We start from the raw sequence: 23,845 nt of genomic DNA on the forward strand, positions 1-23,845 counted from the left end.
TATAGATATAGATATAGATTAGATATAGATATAGATATAGATATAAAACAACCGAACCAGGAGCTGCTTCTTTGAGAAAGTCAACAAGATAGATAAACCCTTAGCCAGAATAACTACTGGGCACAGGGACAGTATCCTAATTAACAAAATCAGAAATGAAAACGGAGACATAACAACAGAACCTGAGGAAATCCAAAACATCATCAGATCCTACTACAAAAGGCTATATTTGACAAAACTGGAAAACGTGGATAAAATGAATAATTTCCTAGACAGATTCCAGGTACCAAAGTTAAAACAGGATCAGATTAACGATCTAAACAGTCCCATTTTCCATAAAGAAATACAAGCAGTCATTAATAGTCTCCCATCCAAACAAAAGCCCAGGACCAGATGGGTTTAATGCAGAGCTCTATCACAGCTTCCAAAAAGACCTAATTCCAATACTCCTCAAACTATTCCAAAAAATAGAAACAGAAGGTACTCTACCCAATTCATTCAATGAAGCCACAATTACTCTGATACCTAAACCACATAAAGACCCAACAAAGAAAGAGAATTTCAGATCAATTTCCCTTATGAATATCGACAAAAAAATGCTCAATAAAATTCTCAGAAACCGAATTCAAGAACACATCCATCATGATCAAGTAGGCTTTATCCCAGGAATCCAGGGATGGTTTAATATATGGAAATCCAGCAACATAATCTACCATATAAACAAACTCAAAGACAAAAACCACATGATCATCTCCTTAGATGCGGAGAAAGCATTTGACAAAATCCAATACCCATTCATGATAAAAGTCTTAGAATGATCAGGAACTTAAGGCCCATACCTAAACATAACAAATCCACTGTACAGCAAACCAGTAGCCAACATCAAACTAAATAGAGAGAAACTTGAAGCAATCCCACTAAAATCAGGGACTAAACAAGGCTGCCCACTCTCTCCCTACCTACTCAATATAGTACTTGAAGTCCTAGCCAGAGCAATTCAACAACAAAAGGAGATCAAGAGGATACAAATTGGAAAGGAAGAAGTCAAAATATCACTTTTTGCAGATGATATGATAGTATATATAAGTGACCCTAAAAATTTCACCAGAGAAGTCCTAAACCTGATAAACAGCTTCGGTGAAGTAGCTGGATATAAAATTAACTCAAAAAAATCAATGGCCTGTCTCTACACAAAGGATAAACAGGCTGAGAAAGAAATTAGGGAAACAACACCCTTCTCAATAGTCACAAATAATATAAAATACCTTGGTGTGACTCTAACTAAGGAAGTAAAAGATCTGTATGATATGAACTTCAAGTCTCTGAAGAAAGAAATTAAAGAAGATCTCAGAAGATGGAAAGATCTCCCATGCTCATGGATTGGCAGGATTAATGCAGTAAAAATGGCTATCCTGCCAAAAACAATCTACAGATTCGATGCAATCCCCATCAAAATTCCAACTCAATTCTTCACTGAGTTAGAAAGGGCAATTTGCAAATTTTTCTGAAATAACAGAAAACCTAAGATAGCAAAAACTATTCTCAACAATAAAAGAACCTCTGGGGAAATCACCATGCCTGACCTCAAGCTATATTACAGTGCAATTGTGATAAAAAAACAAAAAACAAACAAACAAAAAAACTGCATGGTACTGGTACAGCGACAGACAGGTAGATCAATGGAATAGAATTGAAGACCCAGAAATGGACCCACACGCCTATGGTCACTTGATCTTTGACAAAGAAGTTAAATCCATCCAGTGGAAAAAAGACAGCATTTTCAACAAGTGGTGCTGGCTCAACTGGTGGTTATCATGTAGAAAAATGAAAATTGATCCATTCTTATCTCCTTGTACAAAGGTCAAGTCTAAGTGGATCAAGGAACTCCCCATAAAACCAGAGACACTAAAACTTATAGAGGAGAAAGTGGGGAAGAACCTTGAAGATATGGGCACAGGGGAAAAAAATTCCTGAACAGAACAGCAATGTCTTGAATCTACAAATGAGACCTCATAAAATTGCAAAGCTTCTGTAAGGCAAAAGAAACTGTCAATAAGACAAAAAGTCCACCAACAGATTGGGAAAGGATCTTTACCAATCCTAAATTTGATAGGGGACTAATATCCAATATATACAAAGAACTCAAGAAGGTGGACTCCAGAAAATCAAATAACCCTATTAAAATTTTTGGTGCAGAGCTAAACAAAGAATTCTCAGCTGAGGAATACTGAATGACTGAGAAGCACCTGAAAATATAGTCAACATCCTTAATCATCAGGGAAATGCAAATCAAAGTAACCCTGAGATTCTACCTCACACCAGTCAGAATGGCTAAGATCAAAAATTTCAGGTAACAGCAGATGCTGGTGAGGATGTGGAGAAAGAGGGACACTCCTCCATTGCTGGTGGGATTGCAAGCTGGTACAACCACTCTGGAAATTAGTCTGGAGGTTCCTCAGAAAATTACACATAGTACTACTGGAAGATCCAGCAACTCCTCTCCTGGGTATATAACCAGAAGATGTTCCAACTGGTAATAAGGGCACATGCTCCACTATGTTCATAGCAGCCTTATTTTTAATAGCCAGAAGCTGGAAAGAACCCAGATGCCCCTCAAGAGAGGAATGGATACAGAAAATGTGGTATATTTACACAATGGAGTACTACTCAGCTATTAAAAACTGTGAATTTATGAAATTCTTAGGCAAATGGATGGATCTGGAGAATATCATCCTGAGTGAGGTATGCCAATCACAAAAGAACTCACATGATATGTACTCACTGATAAGTGGATATTAGCTCAGAAACGTAGAATACCAAAGATACAATTTGCAAACACAGGAAACTCAAGAAGAAGGAAGACTAAAGTGTGGATACTTCGTTCCTCCTTAGAAGGGGAAACAAAATACCTATGTAAGGAGTTACAGAGACAAAGTATGGAGCTGAAACAGAAGCAAGGAATACCCAGAGACTGCCCCACCTGGGGATTCATCCCATAAACAGCCACAAAACCCAGACACTATTGCATATGCCAGCAAGATTTTGCTGACAGGATTCTGATATAGCTGTTTCTTTTGAGGCTATACCAGTGCCTGGCAAACACAGAAGTGGATGCTCACAGTCATTTATTGGATGTAACACAGGGCCCATAATGGAGGAGCTAGAGAAAGTACCCAAGGAGCTGAAGGGATCTGCAACTCTATAGGAGGAACAATAATATGAACTAACCAGTATCCCCAGAGCTCTTGTCTCTAGCTGCATATGTAGCAGAATATGGCCTAGTTGGCCATCAATGGGAGGAGAGGCCCTTGGTATTGGCAAGATTTTATGCCCCAGTACAGGGGAATGCCAGGGCCAGGAATCAGGAGTGGGTGTGTTGGAGAGCAGAGCGGGGGGAGTGTATAGGGGATGATTGGGGTACCATTTGAAATGTAAATGAAAAAAATATCTAATAAAAAAAAAAAGAAAGAAAAGTATTCCATGCCTAGCAATTAGCTTCCCACACATGCTCATGGAAGGAACTCTAATTAAATTCAGTGGGACCTGAACATGCATATGCACACATGTGCATGAGCATACATACACAATCACACACAGAGAGAAAGAGAGATGCAGAGAGAGAAAGAAACAGAGAGACACACACAGAGAGAGACAGATACAGAGAGAGAAAAAAGAGAGGAAGAGAGAAAAAGAGAGAGAAAGAAACAGAGACAGAGAGAGAGACGGGTACAGAGAGAGATAGACAGAGACAGAAAAACAGTGAGATAGATGCACACATACACAGAGACAGATAGAGAAACAGACACAGAGAAAGACAGAGAGACAGATGGAGACAGGCAGTCAGGCAGACAGACAGACAGACAAAACACACACACACATGCACGCATGCACGCACACAGATACGGCAGGAAATTGGAGACATGTCCTGTTGAAAATAAGAAAGTTTTCATCAAAATAGAGAGGGGCATGATAAATGTCAATAAGGATGAAAAAAGAGTAAAATTATTTGTAACCATGTATAGTTACCAAACAGTAAGAAGAATCATAGTGGGGAATTATAAAATTTCATAGAAGTTAAAAAAATTTAGAGCCAAAATATATGATAATATTATAAAGATAATTTTAAAATCACTAATAGAAACATATGGGCACAGGTGAGGACTTTTTAGGGAAGAAACAGAACTTCATTTCTACTGGGAAAGGGCAAGGGCTAAATGTTAATGAAAGATTCAGATAGCACAATTATAATAGGACAGTACTTACGTATAATACAAGAAAGGGAAGAATGAGACTTAAGTCCAGGGATTCGTTGCATATACAAATAAAAGCATAAGGTTTATTCATGGTCAATTAATGAACTTTTTGCAAGTTTTACTAAAAACATGCAACAAAAAATGGCAGGCATAAAACAAAGAAGGAGAGGACAGTAACTGTGAATATGAAACAAGTAATATAATGCCTTGATCAGACTGAAACATTAGACTAAAGGAATAACTTCCTTGAAAAATCTAATCTATCAAATTAATTCAAGTAGAAATAGAAAATAAACACTCATCGGCTATTAAGTGGAAGCAGAGACTCTTCCTAATAGGAGGTCTTAGAAAAATGTTCTGGTTGATTTCATGAGCAAATGATATTGTCGAGTGCAGCAATAGTACACACATCAAAAATATAAAAACACTTTACACACACACACAAATACATTTAAGAATTAATTTTCAAGTGAAAAACTGAGTCAGGTAGAGTACATATGCTTGTAATATCATCACTCCAAAGCCTAAAGATAGAGGATATCCCATTTCAGTTTGCCTGAGCTAAAGAATAAGACCCTGTCTAAATGACAGAAAGATAGATAGGAGTGTGTGTGTGTGTTTCTGTGTGTGCGTGTGTGTGTGTGTGTGTGTGTGTGTGTGTTTGTTTGTGTTTTATTGATGCTAGACAGATAATCAATTGATGATAGATAGATAGATAGATAGATGATAGATAGATAGATAGATAGATAGATAGATAGATAGATAGATAGATGATAGATAGATTGATAGATAGATAGATAAAAATGGAATGATGATAAATAAAATTAAAATGATCTTAAGACTCACATGAGCACATTAGGACTATGAGATTGACTTCCTCACTATAATATCAAGTACTTTTTCAGTATTTATAATTTTGTTCCCTTTTTACATTGTGTCATCTGATAAAGCTAAAGTATGAAAGAAATTTCATCACTGATAATTGCCTAGAATTACCCTTTATTTAGAAAAATTAGCATGTGGCCGTTGCCAAAATGTGGCTGTCTGGACAGACCAAATGAAGGTCATTGCAAAGTAACAGTAGATGGCCACAGATGAGTGGCACCTCAGATGGGCAGAACATTAACCTTGTAAGTGACTATCAGGAGGGAAATGCGCAAGCACAAGGATCTTTCCATACCCTCTTATTAAACAATGTAGGATGCTGCTGTATTGCTGTTTGGGTGTTAACGTTACAGAGGACTCAGGAAACTACTCTCTTCTACACATACCATTCTTGTACCACAGAAATAAATAAAAAGCCAACCCAGGATTAATGGTCATCCAGGTCTATGTTGATAAGCTTCTGGCATGATCATATTGTGTTTGGAGCCTACCCACAGGAGGTCCTGCTAGAAGGAGACAGATATAATGTTGTTACCAGTATATGTGTTGTCATATGTCCAGTTCTCTTTTCTTTTCTACTTTTTAAGTGAACAGATAGAAAAATGCTAATTACCAAGGTTTCAGAAAAATTCAGTTGACAATAATGAAACAAAAGAAAGGAGGAGAAAACCTTCCTATTATTATATTTTTAATGAACCGTACCTGACCAGGCACACATCCCAAAAATGCATGTGCAGCATGATACACTTGCACTTTGACCTGAAGGAAAAAAACAAACCCAAACTCAGTATACACAAAGCCAGTGGTACTTCATCTGAAGCTCAGCCTGTGCTGTTCACTGTTTGTCCCTTTTAATACATTTTCTAAAATAGCACAAAAATATTTAGCACAAACACTACTTTTCAAAGCCATCATTCATAAGATAACCATAATGTGTTACCCTGTAATAGTCTCAAGGAACATTGAACTCTCATTCTCAAGGGAAGGAAAAGTCTGCGTTACATCAGCCTGGCATTTTTCTGACTTGCTTAGTATTGGTTGCCAACCCCTTTCTTATGCTGAACTCTAAATCATCAAACTGGAAAGCTACAGAGAGCCTGGGCTGCACTTTTCCTGCTAGCAAAAGCAAACTTGCCTCTGGATCTAGGCAGAGCACTGGGGTGATTGCCACACTCACCGTTCACACAGCAAAACAAGCAACACTATTCTGCCTTTAGGGCATTGGCTAGAATTGTAATAGTGGCAAATATTGACACAGCCTACTTTTTCCCACAGAACCATCTGGCAAAGTTAAGAGACTGGTTATTGGTGTCTCTTTGAGCCACTAATTCTTTGATTTCTCAAGTTTGTGTTATTTAGTACAGAACACCAGTTTACATGGCACTTAGGCAGAAATAGCAGCTATTGGAATACTGACCTGAAGATACCTCTGGATATAGTGTTTATTCTGTTGCAGCTCTGTCTACTATAGACCCAAACGTGCATGTCCAGTGGAAAAGCATTGTTGGTTCTCCCCATCCTATACCACTTCCTTACCATAGGAACAATCCTATGAGTTCTTTATTAGGTTTCTCGTACATATTCAACAGGTATTTTTTCAAAACAAGTACAACAAATATAAGCCAAGAACAACATCTAAAAAAAAAAAACCCAGTGTTTCAGTTAGTGGTGAAAAGAATTCTTAAGTTGGAAATATACAACTTTTAGATGTTTTTAAATCAAATGAACTTTGAAATGGGTTATAGAAGCATTATTACTGTAAACCACATTGTCTTGGTCTGTTTTCTTTTTCTATAACTGAATGCCACAGCCTGGATAATTTATAAAGAAAAAAAATATTTCTCACAGTTGTGGAGGCCGGAAGTCTAAGAACACCGCTTGGGTATCTGCTTAGCTTCCTTGCTGTCCCAACATGATGGAGGATTCTACATAAGGACATCTCTGGAACATGTTAGCTCAGATTTCCTTCCTATTTTGTTAAATCCACTAACTGAATTATAGGTGCCCCATCCTCATGACATCATCTAACCCTAATCATGTCCCAGGGCTGCCCTCCAAAATATAATGAACGAATGATTGAGTGAATAAAATAAAAGAGAATAAAGCTTCTAACACATGAATTTTCTTGAGTGCATATTACAACCATAGGACCCATTAATGAGTAGATACTAAAATATCTACATGCATGTTTTAAATGGTTATTAAGCTCTACATTTAAATGAATGGTTGTAAATTGTATGAGTTAGTTCTCTAAGACAACATTGTCTATAGCTGGCAGTGTGTTTTTCAATGATAGGGTAAAAAGCAAATATTTCCTAATTTTTTGTAGCTTTCAATATAGAATTTTGTGATTGTATAAATATAACCCAAAGTAGCTTTTACATGGTCAATTTTGAGTAAAGGTGATGGCAGTCAAGCATGGTTAACCAAAATAGATAAATATTAAGTCTCCAGAGAGGTTTTTGTTTTTTGTTTTGTTATTTTTTTTTGCGTAATATTTCATCTATATGAGTTTACTCCTTAAACATAGCAACTGTAATGTGGTTCGATACTAAAACAATTGCTCTAAATATCAGTGTTTCATCCTTCCCAAGCCATGTCCTTCATTATTTAAAAGGGAAAAGAACACATTCTACTTTATTTTGGAATATTCCATTGACTAAATAGTACCTGATATTCAAAGGCTCTAAGTGCTTCATGTCTGGTTTGCAATACAGACTGCTTCATAACCTGACAACACTAAACAGATTTACTGGTAGTGCAATCAGTCACCCTTCTGTTTGCAGAAACCAAAGGGCTCAGATGACATGATTGCCACAGCCATTCGTTCAGTACCAACTTCCAGCACTTATAACCTCATCAGAAAGCCTGATAATCTGCCAATAATTTTCTTGGTTTCTTATACTCCTGCCTGCTAATGAAAACAGAGTTTTCTTTATAGGCATTGATCATTCATCTTATACTGAGAACACGCATACTACATTAATCAGACCCAATGCTTTTGGGGTGGCCCATTAAGATTATTTGAATCAAATCAGATAATACATTTAAGTTTTTCCCCTGTGTGTCTAACAATCTAGCTTAACAAATCATACATGTAATCTAAGTCTTTTTTTTTTTTGCTACAAAAAGAAAACACATGGAAAGTTCTTAATTTTTAATAATAATCTATAGCGAACTCAGCTTGCTCTCTTATGCAATTGCACGAGAAACAGCTGGGTCCTACTAAACAGAAAGCACTTTTATGGTTTCTCTTAAGGGCCATTAAATCAACGTGATGAGAGCACAGCTGGACTGGATCCTGAAAACTTATCAGATCCCACACAGTAGAGAAAGGGAGCATGCGATGTGGTGCTATAACCAGGTCCTAACCAGCCCCCTCACTTAGGGCTGCAGGTGGAGTTTAACAGAGAAAGCAAACTCCCTGTATTAAACCCTTCAAAGTTTGATCTTCCCCTATACCTCTCCTTTCTGTGTGGGTGTCTTCCCGTAATACCATTTATTCATAAAACTATTAAAAAGATTTTTCTTGGCTGGTTTTACTGGCATGACTCAGATAGTCAAGGACGTGCCTGGCTGTCTTAGTACAGCTTTCAACACCAAGACTCAGAATTTGTGCTTAAAATTTAGCACATGGCAGTTCCAAAGCTACAAGCTGTATGAAACTTTAGAGATTATGGTAGCTGGGTAAAGGCTTCCCACCCTGATAAACTGAAGCAAGATCTGGACATCTGTCCACAATGCACTGATGCTTTTCTGCCTTCTTGTTTTAGCTCAATTTCCTCATTGTTCTCTAACAACTGAAAATGATACAAATGCTATTAGTCTTTAAAGTATATGGATATATTTTTGTGATAAATCAAGCATCGTATACAAAGGAAGACAATGAAAGAAATTATAAGCAGAGACAAAATCTGTTACACCAGTGGTCATTAGGCATCATTACCTGGTGTCCTATTCTAATAGTCCCTGATCTTGTCTTCAGTATGTCTTAACGAGAAAAGGAGATTTTTTTGTTTGCTATGAATTAAGTCCAAGCTACGAAGTCAAGCTGTAGCCAAATTTGTAACCCTACACAGATAAGCTTTAGAACTTCTGTTTCATCCACAAAGTAAAATGATGAGTACCTACCCTTCATGAGTTTTATTAAAAGGTAAAATGGAAAGTGATGCATGAAGAATTTAATTCCATTCGTGTCTCTTATATTTGCTTTTCCCTTTCTTCTCCCATTCTCTTCCTCCGCTCTTCTTAGCACACATCTTCTATGCCCCAAATGCAAGGCACCCATATTTTTTTTTTTTAAAAAAGCAACTTCTCTAAAGCTCAAAACACACATTGGATTCCACAGTATAAGAGTGGAAAACTTCAATACCATACTGTCATCAATAGACAGATCATGGAAATAGAAACTCAACAGAGATAGAGAAACTAACAGAAGTTATGGATCATGTGGATTTAACAGGTATCTATAGAACATTTCAGCCTAAAACAAAAGAATATACCTTCCTCTCAGCACCTCCTGGTATCGTCTCCAACACTGACGTCATAATCAGTCACAAAGCAAACTTCAACAGATACAGGAAGATTGAAATAATCCCACGAAGCCTAATCAGACCACCATCACTAAGGCTAGACTTCAATAACAACAAAAACAACATAAAACCCACACACCCATGGAAACAAAACAACTCTCTACACAATACCTTGATCAGGGAAGAAATAAACAAACTGTCTTAGTGTTTCTATTCCTGCATAAACATCATGACAAAGAAGCAAGTTGGGGAGGAAAGGGTTTATTCAGCTTACATTTCCACATTGCTGTTCATCACTTAAGGAAGTCAGGACTGGAACTAAAGCAGGTCAGGAAGCAGGAGCTAATGCAGAGGCCTTGGAGGGCTGTTGCTTCCCCTGGCTTGCTCAGCTTGCTTTTTTATAGAAGCCAAGACTACCAGCCCAGAGATTGTACCACCCACAAGGGAACCTCCTGCCTTGATCTCTAATTGAGAAAATGCCCCACAGCTAGATCTCATGTAGGCAGTTCCCCAACTGAAACTCCTTTCTCTTTGATAACTCCAGCCTGTATCAAGTTGACACACAAATCCAGTCTGTACAATTGACCCCTTATCAACTTGAAATACATACAAGCCTCAACCCTTACTTTCCTATCCATCCAAAAAGTCTAAGTAATTTTAAAAGTCCCACAGTCTTGTATATTAAAAGTTCAATCCCTTTAAAATATCCAATATCTTATAAAATTCAAGATTTTTTTTAAAATTCAAAGTCTCTTAACTGTGGATTCCAACAAAATACCTTCTTTCTTTAAGAGGAAAAAATATCAGGGCATAGTCACAATCAAAAGCAAAATCAGACTCCAACTGTCCAATGTCAGGAATCCAACTTCTGAGTTCCACCAAGGGATTGGGTCACTTCTCCAGCCCTGCCCTTTATAGCACACATATTGTCTTCTAGGCTCCAGCTGCCTGTACTCCACTGCTGCTGCTGTCCTTGGAGGTCATCTCATGGTACTGGCATCTCCACAACACTGCTGTCTTCTGCTGTAAATAGGCTTCACCAATAGGCTCTCATAGGCTCTCTTCATGGTGCCAAGCCTCAACTCCTTTGCATGACCCCTTCAGTCCTGGGCCATTAATTGCAACTGAGGCTGCACCTTCACTAGTGGCCTTCCATGTGCTCTCACAATGCCGAGCTGCTTTTTATGACCCCTTCATGCCTTCAAAACCAGTACCACCTGGGTGACTCTTACACATTACCATGCCCTGCTGCAGCATAATGTACAACCTTCGCTATCTCTGGAACAGAGTCTCTTTGTGCTCTCAGAAAACACATCCCAGAAGATGTCACCTCAATAATCCTGGTCTCTTCTTAATCACAACTAATTTCTTAGCTCCAGCTAACCAGCATCAATAGTCCCAGTAATGGAATGGTTTTGTTTTAGTAGTTCTGTTATCTTGTTAATCACAGCTGATTCTTCAGCACCATCTAACCAGAAGCACAAAATCTTCACAATCAAAATTGCAATGGGCTTGATAAGAGTCTTTAATCTTCCCTCTGAAATTTCACAAGCCAGGTCTCCATCTTCTGGACTGTTTTCAACATTATCTGCCAAGCTCCTATACAATATTCCACAGAGCTCTTAACACCGATCTTCTAGTCCAAAGTTCCAAAGTCCTTCCACACTCCTCCCCAAAACATGGTCAGGTTGTCACAGGAATACCCAGCATGCTGGTACCAATTTGTCTTAGTCAGGGATTTTATTCAGGCACAAACATCATGACCAGTAAGAAACATCTCTCCGTGGCCTCTGCTCCACCTCCTGCTTCCTGCCCTACTTGAGTTCGAGTTCTGACTTCCTTTGGTGATCAACAGCAATGTGGAAAGTGTAAGCTGAATAAACCCTTTCTTCCCCAACTTGCTTCTTGGTCATGATGGTTGTGCAGGAATAGAAACCTTGACTAAGGCACAAATTAAAGACTTCCTAGAATTCAATGAAAATGTTGACAGAATAACAAAAATTATGGGACACTATGAAAACAGTGATAAGAGGAAAATTTATAGCACTAAGTGCCCTCATAAAGAAATTGAAGAGAATATTACTAGCAACTTATCAACACACCTGAAAGCCCTAGAACAAAAAGACACAAAAATACTGGAGAGGAGTAGACAGCCAGAAATAGTCAAGCTCAGGGCCAAAATCAACCAAATTCAACTACATAAACTATATATAGAGAATCAACAAATTCAAAAGCTGGTTCTTTGGGAAAACCAACAAGATAGATACACTTTTAGCCAAACTAACTAAAGGGCACAGAGACAGTATCCAAATTAACAATGAAGTGAAAAGAGAGGCATAAAAAAAGAAATTGAGGCTATCCAGAAAAACATCTGACCCTACTACAAAAGTCTATACCTTACAAAACCATAAAATCTAGATGAAATGGATGATTTTGTAGACAGATACCACATAACAAAGTTAAACCAAGTGCAGGTAAAATAACTGACAGTTCCATATCCCCTAAGGAAACAGAAGTCATTAAAATGCTCCCATCTAAAAAAAGAGGCTGGTGCCAGATGGCTTTAGCATGGAATTCTACCAGACCTTCAAAAAAGAGACAATACCAACACTCCTCAAACTATTCCATGAAACAGAAACATAAGGAACACTATCTAATTCATTCTATGAAGCTATGCTTACTGTTACCTAAACCACCCAAAGACCCAACAATGACAGAGAACTTCAAACCAATTTTGCTTATGAATATCAATGCAAGACTACTCAATAAAGTTTTAGCAAACAGAATCCAAGAACACATCAAAACCATCATTCACTACTATCAAGTAGGCTTTATCCCAGGAATGCAAGATTGGTTCAATATACAGAAATCCACTAAAATTCACATCTTCATCTCATTAGATGCTGAAAAAGCATTTCACAAATTCAACATCCCTTCATGTTAAAAGTATTAGAGGTTTCAGAAATTCATATCCCATACTTAAACATAATAAAAGCAATAAACAGCAAACCAACAGCCAATATAAAATTAAACGGACAGATACTTGAAGTAATCCCACTAAAGTCAGGGACAAGAATTCCCACCCTGCTCTTATCTATTCAATATAGTACTTGAAATTCTCTCTAGAACAATAAGACATCAAAGGGAGATCAAATGGATACCATTTGGCATAGAAGAAGTCAAGGTATCACTCCTCATAATTGTCACAAATAATATAAATGTCTTGGAGTTACTCTAACCAAACACGTGTAAGATTTGTATAACAAGAACTTTAAGTCTCCCATGAAAGAAATCAAAGAAGACCTCTGGAAATCAGTCTGGCAGTTCCTCAGAAAATTGGACACAGTACTACTGGAGGATCCCACAATACCTCTCCTGGGCATATATCCAGAAAATGTTCCAACTGGTAAGAAAGACACATGCTCCACTATGTTCATAGCAGCCTTATTTATAATAGCCAGAAGCTGGAAAGAACCCAGATGCCCCTCAACAGAGGAATGGATACAAAAAATGTGATACAGTTACACAATAGAGTACTACTCAGTTATTAAAAAGAATGAATTTATGAAATTCCTAGGCAAATGGTTGGACCTGGAGGGCATCATCCTGAGTGAGGTAACCCAATCACAAAAGAACTCAAATGATATGTTCTCACTGATAAATTGATATTAGCCCAGAAACTTAGAATACCCAAGATATAAGATACAATTTGCGAAACACATGAAACTCAAGAAGAACAAAGACCAAAGTGTGGACACATTGCCCCTTCTTAGAATTGGGAACAAAACACCCATGGAGGGAGTTACAGAGACAAAGTTTGGAGCTGTGACAAAAGGATGGACCATCTAGAGACTGCCATATAAGGGGATCCATCCCATAATCAGCCTGCAAATGCTGACACCATTGCATACACTAGCAAGATTTTGCTGAAAGGACCCTGATATAGCTGCCCCTTGTGAGACTATGCTGGGGCCTAGCAAACACAGAAGTGGATGCTCACAGTCAGCTATTGGATGGATCACAGGGCCCCAATGGAGGAGCTAGAGAAAGTACCCAAGGAGCTAAAGGGATCTGCAACCCTATAAGTGGAACAACAATATGAACTAAACAGTACCCCAGAGCTCTTGTCTCTAGCTTTATATGTATCAAAAGATGGCCTAGTTGGCCATCACTGGAAAGAGAGGCCCATTGGTCATTCAAACTTTATTTGTCCCATTACTGGGGAACACCAGGGCCAAAAAGTGGGAGTGGGTGGGTAAGGGAGTTGGGGGAGAGGGTATAGGGGACTTTTGGAATAGCATTGGGAATGTAAATGAGGAAAATACCTAATAAAAATATTTAAAAAGAAAAAAAAAGAAGACTTCTGAAAATAGAGAGATCGCCAATGCTCAGGGATTGGTAGGATTCACACAGTAAAAATGGCCATCCTACTGAAAGCAATCTACAGATACAGCGAAATCCCCATCAAAATTTCAACACAATTCTTCACAGACATGGAAAGAGCAGTTCTCAATTTCATATGGAAAAACAAACAAACAAGTAATGCTGGTCTAACTGGGTGTCTGCAGGTAGAATAATGAAAATAGATCCATATTTGTCACCTTGCACAAACCTCAAGTCCAAGTGGATCAAGGACCACAATATGAAACCAAATGAAATGAACTTAATAGAAAAGAAAGTGGGAAAGAGAGTCTAACTCATTGTCATGGAGGGTGGGGGTGGGGATTTTTCTGAACAGAACTCCAAAGGCTCAGACTCTAAGATCAAGAATCGATAAATGGGACCTCATGAAACTGAAAAGCTTCTGTAAGGCAAAGGACACTGTCAATAGGACAAATCAGCAACCTACAGATTGGGAGAAAAAAATCTTCACTAATACCACATCTGATAGAGGGCTAATATCCAAAATATATAAGAAACTCAAGAAGATAACCTCAAAAAAAATCAAACAACCTAGTCAAAAATGGGGTATATAAACAAAATTCATTTATTGTTAAGAATTGTTTGTCAAATGGTAGAGAAGCACTTAAAGTAATATTCAAATCCTGAGTCATCAGGGAAATACAAATACAAAGGACCCTGAGGTTCTTCCTCACACCAGTCCGAATGGCTATGATCAAAAACTCAGGTGACATCATATGTTGGCAAAAATGTAGAGAAAGAGGAACACCCATTGCTGGTGGGATTGCAAACTGGTACAACCACTCTGAAAATCAATCTGGATGTTTTTACAAAATTAAGAATGATCTACCTGAAGGCCCAGCTATACTCTTGGGCATATATCCAAATGATGCCCCACCATACCACAGGGATACATGGTCCACTATGTTCAAAGCAGCCTTATTTGTGATGACTAGGAGCTAGAAACAACCCAGATGTCCAGCAAAGGAAGAATGGATTCAGAAAATATGGTTCATTTGCACAATGGAATATGAAGACATCATGATCACATAATTGCAGGCCCCATAGAGAGTTTTGTGGCAATCAGCATATGGACAAAGCTCCAAGATCTTTCACATGTAGATGAGGCATTCCTAACATCTCAGACCAAGCCAATAGGAATCACCTACTGTCAGGACCCCACCCACCCCAAAACTGTATATAAGATCCTATCCAGAAGGAACAAAGCTGTGTGAGAATTACTCCGTTGCTTGAGAACATCTGTCATAAGAGCTGTAACACTACCAGAGAAGAGAACTGCTCTACTGAAATGTTTGCCACCAGAAGCTCCCTGCCCTCCTCTCTGTGGCTAGCCAGCTTTACACCAGCTCAGCCCAGCTGGGCTCAGGGCAGTCAGTATGGTGTCTTGGAGCAAGAGAAGCAACAGCAGCAGGGGTGGCAGCAACAACAGCAGCAAAAACAATGAGGTGGAGGCAATTCCCCTTCCCTGTTCACACTCTTTCCCCTTCGCTTGAACCGTCCCACCTGGCTGGGCCAGAGATCTCTGTGAATAGCCTCCATACTAAGGCCTAGAATGCATGGTATGTTACCACTTATAGGTGAATATTATTCAAAAACGTACAGAATACTTAGGATACAATCCACAGAACTCAAGAAGGATAACAAGCAGAAGGGCCCAAGTTCGGACTCTTCAGTCCCACTTGGGAAAGAGAAGAAACAATCATGGGAGGCAGAGGGAAGGAGGGACCTGAGTGGAAAAAGGGAGGGGGAGGAGAGAAGGGGAGCATGATCAGGTATTGGGAGAACAGAAGAGAAGCCCAGAGAGCCAGCAAAATGAATGTAAATATGCAACCTGTCTGGTGGTGACGCTCTAGAAGTGCCAGATACCTGGACGGAGACTCTTAGGACTCAAATGGAGGGACCTTAGATGAAATGCCCAAAAGGAAGGAGAGGGATCTCGTAGAAATCACCTCCAGTAGAAAGACAGATCATCTAGTGAGAAATGAGGTTGCCATCCCACATCAAAAATTCTAACCCATAATTGTTCCTGTCTAAAAGAACTGCAAGGACAAAAATGGAGAAGGGGTAGGCACCCTGCAGAGTCTGGGAGTGCTGCAGCTTTCCTGGCCCGCTGCGCAGCTCGGTCCCGCAGACATGCCAGGGGTTCAGCCCGGAACTTATCGACTACCTGGAAGGGAAAATCTCCTTTGAAGAATTCGAAAGGCGGAGAGAAGTCTTGTGCCAGCAAGAACGACGCTGCAGCAGGATCCTTCTGCAATACGTTTATTGGGAGAGCATGGGCTTCGTAAGTGAAAGACCCCAAGCCCAGACTGGTGCTGCTTATATAGGCCTAGGAGTGACATGTCCATACCTAATATTCATCGGGCCAGGCAGTGACTCTGCAAAAAACTCTTATGCACATGTGCACATTGGTTGTTTACACATATTCATGGGTGTTGGCTTATTGAAACCAGCGCCATCTTGAAATGGCGTTTGCGGCTTCCCACAGAGAAGAGAGAAAAACCCAAGAGAAGAAAAGCGTTCAGGAAAAACGAAATTCATCACCCAAAGAAAACCCATATGACTCCGAAGTTCCATCATCGTCAGGAATTGACTCTGCCAAATCCCAGGACAAAGACTCCAATGAAGGAGAAACATCATATGGGGTGAGTAAGTCAGTTCACAAAGTCTTTGCTTCTATGCTTGGAGAGACTGAAGATGATGAAGAGGAGGAAGAAAAAGAAGAGGAAGAAATAGCAGAGCAACCCACTGCAGGCAATGTATTTGTATTGGAGATGGTTCTCAACCGTGAAACCAAGAAAATGATGAAAGAGAAGAGGCCTCGGAGTAAACTCCACAGAGCCCTGAGAGGTCTCATGGGTGAAGCCAATATTCGCTTTTCTCGAGGAGATCATGAAGAAGCCATATTGATGTGCATGGAAATCATAAGACAAGCTCCTTTGGCTTATGAGCCATTCTCTACACTTGCCATGATATACGAGGATCAAGGTGACATGGAGAAATCATTGCAGTTTGAGTTGATTGCTGCACATTTAAATCCCAGTGATACAGAAGAATGGGTTAGGCTGGCAGAAGATAACATTAAGCAGGCTATTTTTTGCTATACAAAAGGTCTTAAATATGAACTTACTAATGTCCGTTACCTGTGGGAGAGATAAAGCCTTTATGAACAGATGGGTGATCATAAAATGGCCATGGATGGCTATAGTCGCATTTTAAATCTTTTGTCTCCATCTGTTGGAGAACGTTTTATGCAGTTGGCTAGAGATATGGCAAAGAGTTACTATGAAGCCAACGACAGCGCTTCAACTATAAACATAATTGAAGAAGTTTTCTCAGAACATCAAGGCTTAGTCTCCATGGAAGATGTTAACATAGCAGCTGAATTATATATTTCCAACAAGCAGTATGACAAAGCTTTGGAGGTAATTACAGATTTTTCTGGAGTTATCCTAGAAAAGGAAACTTTGGAAGAAGGCACCTCAGAAGAGAATAAAGCTGCTGAGACAGTTACCTGCTCTATACCTGACAGCGTGCCCACAGACATCACGGTGAAGCTGATGGTCTGCCTCGTACATCTTAACATCCTTGAGCCCCTCAATCCTCTTCTGACAACACTGGTAGAACAGAATCCTGAAGATATGGGTGACCTCTATCTTGATGTTGCTGAAGCTTTTCTGGATGTTGGTGAATATAATTCTGCCCTTCCCCTGCTCAGTGCTCTGGTTTGGCTTCGGCGTGCAGAAGGTTTAAAGGCCTTGGGCTACATGGAACATGCTGCTGAAAGCTACAGTAAAGTGGTTGATCTGGCTCCACTCCATTTGGATGCAAGAATTTCACTTTCCATCCTGCAGCAGCAGCTAGGCCATCCTGAGAAAGCTCTGGAAGCGCTGGAACCCATGTATGATCCAGGCACCTTAGCCCAAGATGCCAATGCTGCACAGCAGGAACTGAAATTACGGCTCCATCGTTCTACTCTATTGTTTCACAAGGCAAAATGTGCGGCTATCTGGATACCTTGCTAACCACACTCGCCATGCTTTTAAAGGTTGCGATGAATAGAGCCCAAGTTTGTTTGATATCTAGTTCCAAATCTGGAGAAAGACATCTCTACCTTATTAAAGTGTCAAGAGATAAAATATCAGACAACAACGAGCAGGAAACATCAAACTATTTGCTTACTCACAAGTGTCTTGCCTAAAGAAGACTGGTGGAACCTTCTCGTAAAGGCCATATATACCTTGAGTGATTTGGCTCGATTCCAAGAAGCTGAATTGCTGGTAGATTCTTCCCTGGAATATTATTCATTTTATGATGACAGACAAAAACGCAAAGAACTAGAATACGTTGGTCTTTCTGCTGCTATACTGTACAGAAATTTCAGAAAGGCATATGACTATATCAGGGTAATGGTAATGGAAAACGTCAATAAGCCCCAGCTGTGGAATATTTTCAATCAAGTTACCATGCACTCCCAAGATGTAAGACATCATCGATTCTGTCTCCGTCTGATGCTGAAAAACCCAGATAATCATGCTCTGTGTGTTTTAAGTGGACACAATGCATTTATATCTGGTAGTTTCTTTTTTTTTCATTTTTTATTAGGTATTTAGCACATTTACATTTCCAATGCTATACCAAAAGTCCCCCATACCCACCCACCCCCACTCCCCTACCCACCCACTCCCCCTTTTTGGCCCTGGCGTTCCCCTGTACTGGGGCATACAAAGTTTGCGTGTCCAATGGGCCTCTCTTTCCAGTGATGGCCGATTAGGCCATCTTTTGATACATATGCAGCTAGAGTCAAGAGCTCCGGGGTACTGGTTAGTTCATAATGTTGTTCCACCTATAGGGTTGCAGATCCCTTTAGCTCCTTGGCTACTTTCTCTAGCTCCTCCATTGGGAGCCCTGTGATCCATCCATTAGCTGACTGTGAGCATCCACTTCTGTGTTTGCTAGGCCCCGGCATAGTCTCACAAGAGATAGCTACATCTGGGTCCTTTCAATAAAATCTTGCTAGGGTATGCAATGGTATCAGAGTTTGGATGCCGATTATGGGGTGGATCCCTGGATATGGCAGTCTCTACATGGTCCATCCTTTCATCTCAGCTCCAAACTTTGTCTCTGTAACTCCTTCCATGGGTGTTTTGTTCCCAATTCTAAGGAGGGGCATAGTGTCCACACTTCAGTCTTCATTCTTCTTGAGTTTCATGTGTTTAGCAAATTGTACCTTATATCTTGGGAATCCTAGGTTTGGGGCTAATATCCACTTATCAGTGAGTACATATTGTGTGAGTTCCTTTGTGAATGTGTTACCTCACTCAGGATGATGCTCTCCAGGTCCATCCATTTGGCTAGGAATTTCATAAATTCATTCTTTTTAATAGCTGAGTAGTACTCCATTGTGTAGATGTACCACATTTTCTGTATCCATTCCTCTGTTGAGGGGCATCTGGGTTCTTTCCAGCTTCTGGCTATTATAAATAAGGCTGCTATGAACATAGTGGAGCATGTGTCCTTCTTACCAGTTGCGGCATCTTCTGGATAAATGCCCAGGAGAGGTATTGCTGGATCCTCCGGTAGTACTATGTCCAATTTTCTGAGGAACCGCCAGACTGATTTCCAGAGTGGTTGTACAAGCCTGCAATCCCACCAACAATGGAGGAGTGTTCCTCTTTCTCCACATCCACGCCATCATCTGCTGTCACCTGAATTTTTGATCTTAGCCATTCTGACTGGTGTGAGGTGGAATCTCAGGGTTGTTTTGATTTGCATTTCCCTGATGATTAAGGATGTTGAACATTTTTTCAGGTGCTTCTCTGCCATTCGGTATTCCTCAGGTGAGAATTCTTTGTTCAGTTCTGAGCCCCATTTTTTAATGGGGTTGTTCGATTTTCTGAAGTCCACCTTCTTGAGTTCTTTATATATTTTGGATATTAGCCCCCTATCTGATTTAGGATAGGTAAAGATCCTTTCCCAATCTGTTGGTGGTCTTTTTGTCTTATTGACGGTGTCTTTTGCCTTGCAGAAACTTTGGAGTTTCATTAGGTCCCATTTGTCAATTCTCCATCTTACAGCACATGCCATTGCTGTTCTGTTCAGGAATTTTTCCCCTGTGCCCATATCTTCAAGGCTTTTCCCCACTTTCTCCTCTATAAGTTTCAGTGTCTCTGGTTTTATGTGAAGTTCTTTGATCCACTTAGATTTGACCTTAGTACAAGGAGATAAGTATGGATCGATTCGCATTCTTCTACATGATAACAACCAGTTGTGCCAGCACCAATTGTTGAAAATGCTGTCTTTCTTCCACTGGATGGTTTTAGCTCCCTTGTCGAAGATCAAGTGACCATAGGTGTGTGGGTTCATTTCTGGGTCTTCAATTCTATTCCATTGGTCTACTTGTCTGTTTCTATACCAGTACCATGCAGTTTTTATCACAATTGCTCTATAGTAAACTTTAGGTCAGGCATGGTGATTCCACCAGAGGTTCTTTTATCCTTGAGAAGACTTTTTGCTATCCTAGGTTTTTGTTATTCCAGATGAATTTGCAAATTGCTCCTTCTAATTCGTTGAAGAATTGAGTTGGAATTTTGATGGGGATTGCATTGAATCTGTAGATTGCTTTTGGCAAGATAGCCATTTTTACAATGTTGATCCTGCCAATCCATGAGCATGGGAGATCTTTCCATCTTCTGAGATCTTCTTTAATTTCTTTCTTCAGAGATTTGAAGTTTTTATCATACAGATCTTTCACCTCCTTAGTTAGAGTTACGCCAAGATATTTTATACTATTTGTGACTATTGAGAAGGGTGTTTTTCCCTAATTTCTTTCTCAGCCTCTTTTTTCTTTGTATAGAGAAAGGCCATTGACTTGTTTGAGTTTATTTTATATCCAGCTACTTCACCGAAGCTGCTTATCAGGTTTAGGAGTTCTCTGGTAGAATTTTTAGGGTCACTTATATATACTATCATATCATCTGCAAAAAGTGATATTTGACTTCCTCTTTTCCAATTTGTATCCCCTTGATCTCCTTTTGTTGTCGAATTGCTCTGGCTAATACTTCAATTACTATGTTGAAAAGGTAGGGAGAAAGTGGGCAGCATTGTCTAGTCCCTGATTTTAGTGGGATTGCTTCCAGCTTCTCTCCATTTACTTTGATGTTGGCTACTGGTTTGCTGTAGATTGCTTTTATCATGTTTAGGTATGGGCCTTGAATTCCTGATCTTTCCAAAACTTTTATCATGAATGGGTGTTGAATCTTCTCAAATGCTTTTTCTGCATCTAACGAGATGATCATGTGGTTTTTGTCTTTGAGTTTGTTTATATAATGGATTACATTGATGGATTTTCGTATATTAAACCATCCCTGCATTCCTGGAATAAAACCTACTTGGTCAGGATGGATGATTGCTTTAATATGTTCTTGGATTCGGTTAGCAAGAATTTTATTGAGGATTTTTGCATCGATATTCATAAGAGAAATTGGTCTGAAGTTCTCTATCTTTGTTGAATCTTTCTGTGGTTTAGGTATCAGAGTAATAGTGGCTTCATAAAATGAGTTGGGTAGAGTACCTTCTACTTCTATTTTGTGAAATAGTTTGTGCAGAATTGGAATTAGATCTTCTTTGAAGGTCTGATAGAACTCTGCACTAAACCCGTCTGGTCCTGGGCTTTTTTTGGCTGGGAGACTATTAATAACTGCTTCTATTTCTTTAGGTGATATGAGACTGTTTAGATGGTCAACTTGATCCTGACTCAACTTTGGTACCTGGTATCTGTTCAGAAATTTGTCCATTTCGTCCAGGTTTTCCAGTTTTGTCGAGTATAACCTTTTGTAGAAGGATATGATGGTGTTTTGGATTTCTTCAGGATCTGTTGTAGTTTCTAACATGCACTTGGACAACATGACCAAGCCTTCCGTGCCTATCCCAGTGAGCCACTCTACAATGTCTGCATAGGCCTCACATCTATTCATATGGCATCTCAGAAATATGTGCTAAAGAGACATGCTCTGACTGAGCAGGGCTTTTCCTTCCTTAATCGATACCTCAGCATCCATGGACCTTGCCAGGAATCTTTCTACAATTTCTTCATCAGCTGGGGCTGACACACCTTGCAATCTACTATTACCAGAAGGCTCTGGCACTCCCTCCACTTGTGCTAGAGGGTATAGAAGTTGACCAGTTAGATTTATGAAGAGGTATTGCCTACTACATGTCTCTCATTTATCAGAGCAGTGAGAATACTGCAATGGCTCAAAAGCTTTTGTATACCTACTGTGTCATATAAGCAGTGTAATTCATAAGACGATGTATGGACCAGTATCTTCTATCGGGACCTCATTGTTCTTGATGATAAAAAATGGTACTGTCATCACTGATTGCTACCATTACAACTGCTTTGAAGCAGGGGATGTAGCTCAGCTGTAGACTGCCTGCCTGCTTCATATGTACAAGGCCCCAGATTCAAGCCTTTGGAAAATTGAAACACGGCTTTTACTCTGGAATATATGCAAAGTTGCTTGTTGGGAGCCGCCCTCACATTTGCCATTATAAGATGGCGCTGACAGCTGTGTTCTAAGTGGTAAACATAATCTGCACACGTGCAGGGGCAGTTTTCCCGCCATGTGTTCTGCCTTTCCCGTGATGACAACTGGGCCGATGGACTGCAGCCAATCAGGGAGTAATATGTCCTAGGCGGAGGATAATTCTCCTTAAAAGGGACGGGGTTTTGCCATTCTCTCTCTTGCTCTTGTTCTTTCTCTTGCTTTCTTGTTCTTGTTCTTTTTCTTGCTTCTTGCTCCTGAAGATGTAAGCAATAAAGCTCTTGCGCTCTTGCCCTCGCTCTTGCTCTCTTGCTCTCTGGCTCCTGAAGATGTAAGCAATAAAGCTTTGCCGCAGAAGATTCCGGTTTGCTGCGTTCTTCCTGGCCGGTCGCGAACGCGTGTAAGAGTTGCTATTCCTATGAGAATTTACATATTATTCTTTGTTGTTAGCATTCTACAGTAAAATTATTCCAAACACTGAAATGGACAATATTGGCTTCTGAGTCAGTTGGAATCGAACATACTATTTTTCTACTTAATATCTGCTAAACTCCTGAGAACCAGATGTTTTGACAGGTGCTGGTAATATTGGAGACAGTGTGGTTTGTCCTTCAGGCATTACAGAGTACACTACTGAGATAGTCACCACTGAGGACAATTATTTATTTATTTATTTATTTATTTTCTTGTACTATATATTGAAACCAGGACCCTGTACTACTATGCTAAGCAAGTGATATACCACTGAGCTACACCCTCACCCTCAGCCTGCACAGTTTTGTTTGTTTTGGGTTTTTTTTTTTTTTTTTTTTTGCTTTGTTTGTTTGTTGAGACAGGGTTTCCCTTAATAGTCTTGATTATCCTGGAATTTACTTTGTAGACCAGGCTGGCCTTGACCTCAGGCCTGCCTCTGCCTTCCAAGTGCCAGGATTAAAGGAGTGTGCCACCACCACTCAGTTGCACAGTTCTTAAATATAAAGTGTGAACATGAATTTCTTTGAAAGAAATATTTGTTCTATTTATATATGGCACCATTTCTTATAGCCACTACTGTCCCATAGTGCAATGTTCAAATACACATCAAAGGAAGTTGGACTCTTATGGTAATACAATTACTTACAGTCAGCACCTAACAAAATTATTTAAGATGACTTTATGGTGGGAAGACAAATAATTGACTAATTTGACATTCATCTGTGGGTATGTT

The 23,845-nt window shown here is 39.6% G+C and overlaps 1 pseudogene; it reads left to right on the forward strand.

Moving 5' to 3' along the window:
• On the forward strand, nt 16,579–22,579 carry Gm232 (predicted gene 232; annotated as a pseudogene).
• Nucleotides 22,580–23,845: the final 1,266 nt, after the last annotated feature.

Source organism: Mus musculus, chromosome 10 (genome assembly GCF_000001635.26).
Source record: "Mus musculus strain C57BL/6J chromosome 10, GRCm38.p6 C57BL/6J".
Lineage (NCBI taxonomy): Eukaryota > Metazoa > Chordata > Mammalia > Rodentia > Muridae > Mus > Mus musculus.